General features: G+C 39.5%; 1 protein-coding gene across 3 annotated transcripts in view; it reads right to left on the minus strand.

Moving 5' to 3' along the window:
- LOC117511030 (protein FAM214B) overlaps positions 1-12,568 on the minus strand; it is a 100,649-nt gene that overhangs the window by 17,477 nt on the left and 70,604 nt on the right. For all 3 annotated transcript variants that reach the window (XM_034170976.1, XM_034170975.1, XM_034170974.1), the window contains exons 2-3: positions 7,655-7,840; positions 5,973-6,180 (exon numbers count right to left, since the gene is read on the minus strand). The gene's annotated coding sequence lies outside the window, so the exon portion shown is untranslated. The remainder of the gene's footprint in view (positions 1-5,972; positions 6,181-7,654; positions 7,841-12,568) is intronic.

The raw sequence follows: 12,568 nt of genomic DNA on the forward strand, positions 1-12,568 counted from the left end.
AGATAGAGTATCTCGTCAATAGTTTTACATCCTCATTGAAGACAACTTTGGATGCTGTAGCTCCTCTGAAAAAGAGAGCTTTAAATCAGAAGTGCCTGACTCCGTGGTATAACTCACAAACTCGTAGCTTAAAGCAGATAACCCGTAAGTTGGAGAGGAAATGGCGTCTCACTAATTTAGAAGATCTTCACTTAGCCTGGAAAAAGAGTCTGTTGCTCTATAAAAAAGCCCTCCGTAAAGCTAGGACATCTTTCTACTCATCACTAATTGAAGAAAATAAGAACAACCCCAGGTTTCTTTTCAGCACTGTAGCCAGGCTGACAAAGAGTCAGAGCTCTATTGAGCTGAGTATTCCATTAACTTTAACTAGTAATGACTTCATGACTTTCTTTGCTAACAAAATTTTAACTATTAGAGAAAAAATTACTCATAACCATCCCAAAGACGTATCGTTATCTTTGGCTGCTTTCAGTGATGCCGGTATTTGGTTAGACTCTTTCTCTCCGATTGTTCTGAGTTATTTTCATTAGTTACTTCATCCAAACCATCAACATGTTTATTAGACCCCATTCCTACCAGGCTGCTCAAGGAAGCCCTACCATTATTTAATGCTTCGATCTTAAATATGATCAATCTATCTTTGTTAGTTGGCTATGTACCACAGGCTTTTAAGGTGGCAGTAATTACACCATTACTTAAAAAGCCATCACTTGACCCAGCTATCTTAGCTAATTATAGGCCAATCTCCAACCTTCCTTTTCTCTCAAAAATTCTTGAAAGGGTAGTTGTAAAACAGCTAACTGATCATCTGCAGAGGAATGGTCTATTTGAAGAGTTTCAGTCAGGTTTTAGAATTCATCATAGTACAGAAACAGCATTAGTGAAGGTTACAAATGATCTTCTTATGGCCTCGGACAGTGGACTCATCTCTGTGCTTGTTCTGTTAGACCTCAGTGCTGCTTTTGATACTGTTGACCATAAAATTTTATTACAGAGATTAGAGCATGCCATAGGTATTAAAGGCACTGCGCTGCGGTGGTTTGAATCATATTTGTCTAATAGATTACAATTTGTTCATGTAAATGGGGAATCTTCTTCACAGACTAAAGTTAATTATGGAGTTCCACAAGGTTCTGTGCTAGGACCAATTTTATTCACTTTATATATGCTTCCCTTAGGCAGTATTATTAGACGGTATTGCTTAAATTTTCATTGTTACGCAGATGATACCCAGCTTTATCTATCCATGAAGCCAGAGGACACACACCAATTAGCTAAACTGCAGGATTGTCTTACAGACATAAAGACATGGATGACCTCTAATTTCCTGCTTTTAAACTCAGATAAAACTGAAGTTATTGTACTTGGCCCCACAAATCTTAGAAACATGGTGTCTAACCAGATCCTTACTCTGGATGGCATTACCCTGACCTCTAGTAATACTGTGAGAAATCTTGGAGTCATTTTTGATCAGGATATGTCATTCAAAGCGCATATTAAACAAATATGTAGGACTGCTTTTTTGCATTTACGCAATATCTCTAAAATCAGAAAGGTCTTGTCTCAGAGTGATGCTGAAAAACTAATTCATGCATTTATTTCCTCTAGGCTGGACTATTGTAATTCATTATCATCAGGTTGTCCTAAAAGTTCCCTAAAAAGCCTTCAGTTAATTCAAAATGCTGCAGCTAGAGTACTGACGGGGACTAGAAGGAGAGAGCATATCTCACCCATATTGGCCTCTCTTCATTGGCTTCCTGTTAATTCTAGAATAGAATTTAAAATTCTTCTTCTTACTTATAAGGTTTTGAATAATCAGGTCCCATCTTATCTTAGGGACCTCGTAGTACCATATCACCCCAATAGAGCGCTTCGCTCTCAGACTGCAGGCTTACTTGTAGTTCCTAGGGTTTGTAAGAGTAGAATGGGAGGCAGAGCCTTCAGCTTTCAGGCTCCTCTCCTGTGGAACCAGCTCCCAATTCAGATCAGGGAGACAGACACCCTCTCTACTTTTAAGATTAGGCTTAAAACTTTCCTTTTTGCTAAAGCTTATAGTTAGGGCTGGATCAGGTGACCCTGAACCATCCCTTAGTTATGCTGCTATAGACGTAGACTGCTGGGGGGTTCCCATGATGCACTGTTTCTTTCTCTTTTTGCTCTGTATGCACCACTCTGCATTTAATCATTAGTGATCGATCTCTGCTCCCCTCCACAGCATGTCTTTTTCCTGGTTCTCTCCCTCAGCCCCAACCAGTCCCAGCAGAAGACTGCCCCTCCCTGAGCCAGGTTCTGCTGGAGGTTTCTTCCTGTTAAAAGGGAGTTTTTCCTTCCCACTGTAGCCAAGTGCTTGCTCACAGGGGGTCGTTTTGACCGTTGGGGTTTTACATAATTATTGTATGGCCTTGCCTTACAATAGAAAGCGCCTTGGGGCAACTGTTTGTTGTGATTTGGCGCTATATAAAAAAATTGATTGATTGATTGATACATATATACATATATATACACTCAACAAAAATATAAATGCAACACTTTTGGTTTTGCTCCCATTTTGTATGAGATGAACTCAAAGATCTAAAACTTTTTCCACATACACAATATCACCATTTCCCTCAAATATTGTTCACAAACCAGTCCAAATCTGTGATAGTGAGCACTTCTTTGCTGAGATAATCCATCCCACCTCACAGGTGTGCCATACCAAGATGCTGATTAGACACCATGATTAGTGCACAGGTGTGCCTTAGACTGCCCACAAAAAAAGGCCACTCTGAAAGGTGCAGTTTTATCACACAGCACAATGCCACAGATGTTGCAAGATTTGAGGGAGCGCGCATTTGGCATGCTGACAGCAGGAATGTCAACCAGAGCTGTTGCTCGTGTACTGAATGTTCATTTCTATATCATAAGCCGTCTCCAAAGGCGTTTCAGAGAATTTGGCAGTGCATCCAACCAGCCTCACAACCGCAGACCACGTGTAACCACACCAGCCCAGGACCTCCACATCCAGCATGTTTACCTCCAAGATCATCTGAGACCAGCCACTCGGACAGCTGCTGAAACAATTGGTTTGCATAACCAAAGAATTGAGTGAGCGGTTTTCTGATGTCAATGTTGTGGATCGAGTGGCCCATGGTGGCGGTGGGGTTATGGTATGGGCAGGCGTCTGTTATGGACGAAGAACACAGGTGCATTTTATTGATGACATTTTGAATGCACAGAGATACTGTGACGAGATCCTGAGGCCCATTGTTGCAAGGATCTGTACACAATTCTTGGAAGCTGAAAATGTCCCAGTTCTTGCATGGCCGGCATACTCACCGGACATGTCACCCATTGAGCATGTTTGGGATGCTCTGGACCGGCGTATACGACAGCGTGTACCAGTTCCTGCCAATATCCAGCAACTTCGCACAGCCATTGAAGAGGAGTGGACCAACATTCCACAGGCCACAATTGACAACCTGATCAACTCTATGTGAAGGAGATGTGTTGCACTGCATGAGGCAAATGATGGTCACACCAGATACTGACTGGAATCCCCCCCCCAAAAAAACAAAACTGCACCTTTCAGAGTGGCCTTTTATTGTGGGCAGTCTAAGGCACACCTGTGCACTAATCATGGTGTCTAATCAGCATCTTGATATGGCACACCTGTGAGGTGGGATGGATTATCTCAGCAAAGGAGAAGTGCTCACTATCACAGATTTAGACTGGTTTGTGAACAATATTTGAGCGAAATGGTGTTATTGTGTATGTGGAAAAAGTTTTAGATCTTTGAGTTCATCTCATACAAAATGGGAGCAAAACCAAAAGTGTTGCATTTATATTTTTGTTGAGTATATATATATATATATATATATATATATATATATATACATACATATATATATATATATATACACATACATATATATATATATACATACATATATATATACATATATATATATATATATGTTCATTCATCCCAGCAGTCACTGGGTGAGAGACAGAGTACACCATGGACAGGTCACCAGTCTATCGCAGGGCTGACACATATAGACAGACTGACACATTCACACTCTCACCTACAGACAGTTTAATGTCACTAATTCACCATGTCTTAGGAAGTGGAAGGAAGCTGGGACACCCAGAGGGAACCCACACAAGGACAAGGAGAACATACAAACTCCACACAAAGGACCAGGTCGGAAGCGATCCCAAGACCTTCTCGCTGTGACACAATGATGTTAACCACTAACCTACGGTACATTTATTCATTTTAGATTTATTTATTGACCTCAATTGTTTTATTTGTTGTGTGGTCTATTAATAATAAAAAATCATTATGTGGAATGGCATTTTGCCCTACACTGACTTATTTGAGGGGTTGTAGAGGAGCTCATAACAAAATGAACTTAAGGGCCACAATTTGACCAGGACATAAATGTTACTGTTTGTCGTAGTGAATGGGCAATATCAATACATATTAATATTAATGTCAGTAGTGTTATTTGCAAGGTAGATTTTCTTTCATTTTTAATTAATCTCACTGGTGCTTTGCTTTCTAATGATATACACATTTTGTGTCTTATCCTTCCATTTAACAATAGTAGTTCTTCTCTGCCTGAGGCACTTTCTAGGGAATCTGCTCTGCACCTCTTGGGCCATCTGTCAGCGCACAATCAAGGTGCTGCTCACTATTACACCGCTCCCTACTGCCTGCTAAGGAAAGACCGTCCCCAGTGTCACCATGACATGTACGCTCAGATTATTTGGAATTTTTTTTTAATACTGAGGAGGTTACTTGGATTAGGGGCAGGATGTCTCGGGGACCATCAAGCGGTCCTTTTCATGTGGAATAAACCCTTCAATGTCTCCTATTTGGATGACTGAGAACCTGCATCGAAATACAAGCAGACTCTGTTCTTGTGGGCCTCTGATGAATATTTCACTGTTCTGTATTGTTTTCAGAACTTTGTAATGCAATTTGGGATTACTTTCATTTTCATTTGACATTATAGTATATAAATAACTGAAATTGAATCAAGTATCATCTATTTAAATATGTAATTACCTCCACCAAGGAGGTTATGTTTTCGGTTGCGTTTGTTTGTCTGTCTGTCAGCAGGATAACTCAAAAAGTTTTGAACAGATTTTGATGAAATTTTGTGGAGTGGTTGGAAATGACAAGAGGAACAAGTGATTAAATTTTAGTGGTGATCCGGATCAAGATCCGGATCCCGATGCTAACACGTTAGCATGTCTATGGCATTTTCAATGTTAAAAGTTAGCATTAAGCAGTTGCAGCTGTCATCACGTTCGGTTGCATTTGTTTTCAAATTGTAATATTTCTTACATTTATTTTTGTTTATATATTAATAATCTAATGATTATTATATACAATTTTAGAGAAAGAGACAAAAAGAAATAGATCACTGTGCCAAGGAGGGAATTTCTTTAGGGTCAGTGACCCTATGGCCTTGTTTACAGAAGTGTTTCATGAATGTTAAAAAAATTCATATATTTGCAGTTTAGTTGAATAATAAATTGAATTTTGTCTCTTATTTGTTTTTGTCTACAGTATAAGCACATGCAATATCAATATCAGTGCTCAGATGACAGTAGCTTCTGGGAAAGGTGCAAGTTGCAATAATCTGTGATGCCAAGCACTAATGATACATGCTATCCAGTCACAGCAGATGAAACTTTTTTTACTACTGAGCAAACATCATTGTTAGACTTTTTTAGGTTCAATGATTCCACGGCGTGTAGAAGTCATGGCGTCAGTGACCCCATGGCCTTGGCGGAGGTTTGCACACTCTGAGTGCTTCTAGTTTAAACATAAAACCTAAAAAAACCTTGACTTTTAAGCTGTAAAAAGTCATTCTTTATTTGACTAAATGAGCCAACCACCTAATTTAGTTTAAAGGCCAATATATCTCTTATAAATTAATAAATACAATTAAGCATACACAAAATTAGTATCTTACCTCTGTGTCTGCCCTTGTATAACACTGCCTGTGTGGACACACTGCATCTGGCACATCTGGAAGTTATGTCCAAAATGACCTACTAAAGAATCCCATCTATCTCCATAGCAACTGCCACAGAATGACACCAGCATCCCAAGATAGTCAACCAGGAAAGAGTTAACAGTCCAAGGAAAATGATGGAAGAGATAGGCACAGGAATTATAGCCTGGGGGGAAAAAAAAACAAAACAAACACACATGGTTAATATTAGTTTCAAATTTACTTGATGTATTTTATACAACTGTAACTGATTAGCGCGTTGGCCGTGGGGATACATGGGCTCTAGATTGGATAGTGTTTATAAAATAGCTAGCTGACATTTTTCAAGGGTGGTAACAAATTATGCAAAGTTTCTATAATGAGTTGGAATGGAGTGAGAGTCCAGAATGTTTTTAGAACCTTAGACCTCAACAGTTTTAGAAGAACTCAACCATTTTATTTCCAGTTAATTACATAATTTTCTAATGTTAATTTACTGTCTTAATGTATTTATTAATTGTTTAGGTTTTTGTTATCATATACACTGTTATTCTTATTACTTATATTTTGCCATTTGATTTTTAAATGGACCACAATGGAAATAAGTGTTTTAACTTTCTTGTGTCATCCATGTATTTTTTATTTTTTTTTACGTATTTACAATTATATTATGTACTAACATTGAACTTACTAAATAAAATCACACATGCACGCACAAATGTACACAGACGCCCTTTCGTCACTTTTATCCAGTAGATGGCAGTGTCCATGACAGTGTAAATACCAATTGGCACACATTTGCTATATGTGCTGCTGAATCACACTTAAACAGAATTTTCAGTTTGTAAATTGCCTTTTTTTTTATTACAAATGAAAAAAAAAGACATTTACAAATACAGATTTATTTGTAAAAACCAACACACACGTTACAGTAACTTGTGTGTTGGTTTTTATAAATCGACCAACCACTGATGACAGAAAGCTCCATTTTCCCATAATGCCTCTTGGCATGTGTGCCTGTAAACGCTAAAACCTTCAAAATGAGTGCATTACTTTAAAACAAAAACATAAGGCTGATATTTTCACTTTTAAAAACGACAGAAGTGACGTTAATTTTGATAACCTGTCCGGAATTAGTTTATTTTAAAATTTAACAATAAGTCAAAACTGTGTTGCTGTGCATGGCTCCTCTGACACGTCTGCATGACTGTATGGCTGTGAAAATAAATTATTCTCTCTCACTCTCTCTCTCTCACACACACACACACACACACACACACACACACACACACACACACACACACACACACACACACACACACACACACACACACACACACACACACACACACACACACACACACACACACACACACACACACACACACACACAAGCGCTGGCTCGTTGTTTTTGATTGCCTTACAATTTACTCAGAAGTATCAGTAGCTGCTAGTGTTTACCTTTTCGCTGTAACTTCTGCTACATTTTTTAGGTGTTTATCGGTTTAGCTTTATAAAAGTTAACTTTTCAGTTAGCAGATTATCAGTTATCGAAGCTAACTTTTTGGTTAGCTGTGCCCACCACTGTCTGCAATATACATGCATATACAATAAATGCAATATGCAAAGCCAAATGGATCAAATCAAAGGATAAAGCTTACCAAAGAGGTGGAGTGTCACTGATTTCGGAGGCTCCAAAGAGGAAAACCCTCTGAACTGGAACCAGAAGCAATACTAATGCGGTCCTCTCTATGATTGCCTGATAGCAGACATGCCCTCCCTGGTCACCTGGGAATGGGGCGCAGCAATGATAAGACATCATGATAGGGTCATTCCACCCAAGAGCCCTAGAGAGTCAAGAAACATACAAACAAATCAAAACACTGGTCAACTTGTGGCATTCACTGCAGGATAAGACACTAACATGTCACACACGCTTCAAATCCTAAAAGATTAACTCATTTATATAAACAGACATTTTGAGCTGTCCCATATGTGACATATTATAGAAAAAAAATAGCAATCATCCCAATCAATTTTGGTTTTGGTACCACGTCAAACACCAGCTGGACAGTCAAAATGCATTAAGGGGGCAGAGAGAAACATTAACAATGGCAAATCAACAGGCCACGGGTGATGCTGCCATAGTATTACTAAGGGATATAAAATTGGCTTGTTAGCACTAAATCTAGGATCAGTTCTGTGTCTGAGGAAGAAGCAGACAGATGTGTTCCTTCAGGCTTTCAGCAGGTGATGATGCTGGCAGCAGAAATGCAACTAATCAAGTTTGGAAAGAGGCCTGTGGACTCTGACCACAGATACAGGCACACTACAAATAAGCTTCAGTACCCACCACTGATACCCAAGTTCTGTCAGTCAGGGCATCCAGGCTTAAACCTGTGCCAAATCAACATTCAGATCCATACTGGATCTGCTGTGGCGACCCAAAGCGAAAAAGGGATACGCCGAAAGAACTTACCTAACTCTCAGTAGCAACATTAGCATGTAGATCAGGGGTGGCCAAGTTCGGTCCTCGACAGCCACCTTCCTGACACTCTTAGTTGTCTCCCTGCTCCAACACACCTGAATCCAATGAAAGACTCGTTAGCAGACTTTTAAGGAGCCTTTCATTGGATTCAGGTGTGTTGGAGCAAGGAGACAACTAAGAGTGTCAGGAAGGTGGCTCTCGTGGACCAAACTTGGCCACCCCTGATGTAGATGAACTGGTTAATTAACTCTTGGAGCCTCAAAGGCAATGTACACTTTTACAAGTCTGAGCTTGATTTTCTTAGGCAAGCAATGACACATGTTTGTAAAGATAAGCAATGAAACATGCTGTTAAAGATGCTCTGTTTGTCACAACTCAGTTTAAAAGCGTTTTTGCAACACTTCATTGAGAATGCTACAATTCTTCTCTTCTCTTACTTGTAAGTCCGGATTTTATTATTTGTACTACATTTGCCACAATGCCTTTTTGACTTATTCAAGATATACCTTTGTATACTGGCATAGTTCCACCTTAGAATTGGGATATAATATATAAGATATACCTTACTGAATTTTCATGTATATAAAATAAACACCAAAGCGGAGTACCAACATCTGAGACACGGGAAATTTGGTGCTAACTTTGTTTGCATCCACATTGGACGCATTAAGATAGTAACTAGATGTTGGTCCATGGTCAAGTTTGTTATTGTTTGTTTCCTAGCCTAGACTTTAACTCAGTGTTGTGATGTCATCAGCAAAAAACAGTTTCTGGGTCAGGGTTTTTTGTAATTTTTTTTTTTTTTTTTGTCCCCATGAAAAATAGAATCACTTCATCATGCAGTTAATTTTGGGCTGGTGTCCAGAACACAAAAGAACACATTTTATCCAGACAGATAATGTTAGGTGATTGATATTCAGCTTTATTACTGATTCTGCAAACAGAAGCACAAAAGACAAGTCAAATATTTAATGTATTTATAATTGAAGGAGCAAAGGTTAAAGAGTTAACCATGGGGGAAAGTTGGTCTTCATTCCCCTTTCTGAGACCACCTGGTTCATTTATGTCTATAAGCAAAAATACATTATAAGTTGAAAGGTAGGCATTATTATGGAGTTTCACATTTGAATCCTAGCAGGACAGTTATCAGTCGAGGTGTGGGGGCAGGTTTCCCATCCCACTTAGACAAGAACTTGGACATGGGGGGGGGGCACAGTTAGCTGTCACCAAGGCAACCAGTAGCCCAAGGATAACGGATCCTTTGTGCAAAGCCACAAGAGGGAGAAGAGAAGCCGAGCAAAAGAATGAATGTTGGGGGTGGGGGGTGGAGTACTGGGAGGCAGGAGAGAGCAGCAATGATGCTCCTCCAAGAAAATATCTACAAACGCAATGAAACGGCTGCTCTCCATGAGGCATGTACAAGCAGCCAAATATGATAAAGGCCCATGTGCTACTTGAATAAACTGGGCCAAAGCATTTGTTTTAGGGTGCCAATACCTGCCGTCAGTGGTGAACACACAATCAAATATTAAACCTTAAAATGCAAGATGGGTTATCTGAATAGTTTGAAAAATAAACAAGTGCGCTGCCTAGACTTAATTTAGCAGGTGACTGGCACTTCTAAGTTAGTAAAATAAGAAACTGCACTGCTTCTACTTACAACATAATGTACATCGCAACAAACAACTACTTCACATTTTTGTAACATCTTTTGAAAGAATGCCGCAAGACACTGCTGACACACATCCCAATTTGCGTCATACTGAGAAGTGACATCATGGTCTTTGTGTTCAAGAATGACAAAAGAACCAGAAAATGAAATACAAGTAAAGCGAATTGCGGAAAACCCACAGTATGATAAACTACATAAAGTGTTTTTTATTGATGGAATCACCAGACAACTGTATCAATGTGTAGCGATTAAACTAAGCTGGTATAAATGGGGGGGGGGGGGGGGGGGGGATTACTTGATGTACTCAGTTTACTTGTGGCAGGTGTTTAAATAAATTGGCAGCCAAACATTTATATGAGCATTTATTGTGTTTTAAATCTTTTCTGGAACTATATTCACTCTTGAATTGGTTCTGTCAGGTTTGAATTTAATGAGAAAAGGGAGTCATTTGCTTAAGACAACACACAAGAGAAAGAAATAAAGAACGATATAAAAGAGAAAATACAGGCATATTGATGCTGCCCCCTTGCTGCACACAATAAAACGTAATTACATGAAACAGCACCATAATAACATATCATCAGGTAATTGTGCTTTCCAACCAGAGCACACAAATTCACACAGGAAGGCTCTATGGACTGACGCTTTTGCCACCTGTAATTACTCACATGACATATGGTTTCTATTCAGGCGCACTGTGCTTCCTTTGGGACACTGAGGTTTGGCACACAAACCCACAACTACCTTTCACCTATTGGCTGCACAACCAAATTTGTTCTGAAACAATCAATATGTTTTCATCAACAGAAATGCAGTCACTATTTATTTTGACAAGTCAAACAACTGTTTTAGTTGTGTATATCAAGGCCAAAAAAAAAAAAAAAAAAAGGCTACAATTTTACTTGTTCTGGACATCTTTTCTTTGTTTTTATGTCACTGCAACTGACACATTTCAGCTTTGTACAGCTTGCCGTCCAAAACAAAGATAAATTAAAAAATATTTAAAGCAAATTGAAACTTAGTAAAATATTTTACCATATTTGATTTTAATACTTTTTTTTTAACCTTAAACATATAGCACATTGCTGCTATTTTCAATCACCAGACTTATTTCTAAAACTACTTAACATGAGAAAACAAAAAGGCAAGCAGCGTCATGATGCTGCTAAAAACATTACTGCATGACCTTATGTGTCAGTACCTATTTATTATTAGTACTACGTCAGACAAGAAAAGCTGGGCATGCACACATTTCATCTTATTGTAGGAATAACTGATGCATTGAAGGTGGGGTAGGTTTACGTCAAGGCTCGGCTCTGAGCCCTTTCTTGTTTGCAGTGGTGAAGGACAGGTTGACGGATGAGCTAAGAGAGGAGTCTCCATGGACTATGATGTTTGCACATGACAGCACTAGCTGTAGTGAGCAGAAGGCAGGTTGAGTCTAGCCTGGAAAGATGGAGATATGCTCTGGACAGAAGGGGAATGAAGGTCAGTAAGAGCAAGATTGAGTCCATGTGTGTGAACGGGGGGGAACAGAGTGGATCAGTGTGATTGCAAGGAGTAGAGGATGAGTTTAAAAACTTGGCATCAACTATCTAAAGTAATAGAGAGGGTTTAGAAGAGTTTAAGAAGAGAGTGCAGGCCGGATGGAATTGGTCCAGAATAGTGGTAGCAGTAATTTGTGACAAAGGGGTATCTGCAAGAGTGAAAGGGAAAGTTTACAAGACTGTAGTGAGACCGGCTATTTTGTATGGCTTAGAGGCATTGGCACTAACAAAAAGAGAGGAGGCAGAGCTGGTGGTTGCCGCTGGAATTTTCATGGGGAGTGTCGATGATGGACAGGATTAGAAATGAACAAATAAGTGGGACAGCACAGGGGGGACAGTTTGAGACAAAACTCAGAGGACAGATGCAGATTTTTAGTCATGTGCAAAGGGTTACTCGAGGTATACAGGGAGAAAGATACTCACCAGGCAGGAGGAGAAGAGGCAGGCCAAAGAGGAGGTACGCATGCCCTCTCTGATCACATCCATAAACCTGCTCTATGGCCTTCCTATTCTCCTCCTGCCTGGTGGCTCTATCCTCAGCATCCTTCTCCCAATATGCCCCACATCCCTTGTCGACACATGGCCAAATAATTTCTCCTCTCGCACTTTATAAGTCATCCTACTTGCACTACTTGGTTTTGGTTTCTGAATGGCTGTTCATGAACATGAAACTCCACACAGAAAGGGACTAGGTGGGACATGATCCCATAACCTTCTTGCTGTGAGGCAACAGTGCTACGTTCTATGCCACAGTGCAGCCTCCTGAAGAAATTGTGGATGGAAATTTGAAATTCCAACTCCATTAGTTTGTGACCATGTGGTTCTAGCATATGGATCACCTCCAAAATTTAATAGAGTCTTCCATGGC

The sequence above is a fragment of the Thalassophryne amazonica genome, chromosome 5 (genome assembly GCF_902500255.1).
Source record: "Thalassophryne amazonica chromosome 5, fThaAma1.1, whole genome shotgun sequence".
Taxonomy (NCBI): Eukaryota; Metazoa; Chordata; class Actinopteri; order Batrachoidiformes; family Batrachoididae; genus Thalassophryne; species Thalassophryne amazonica.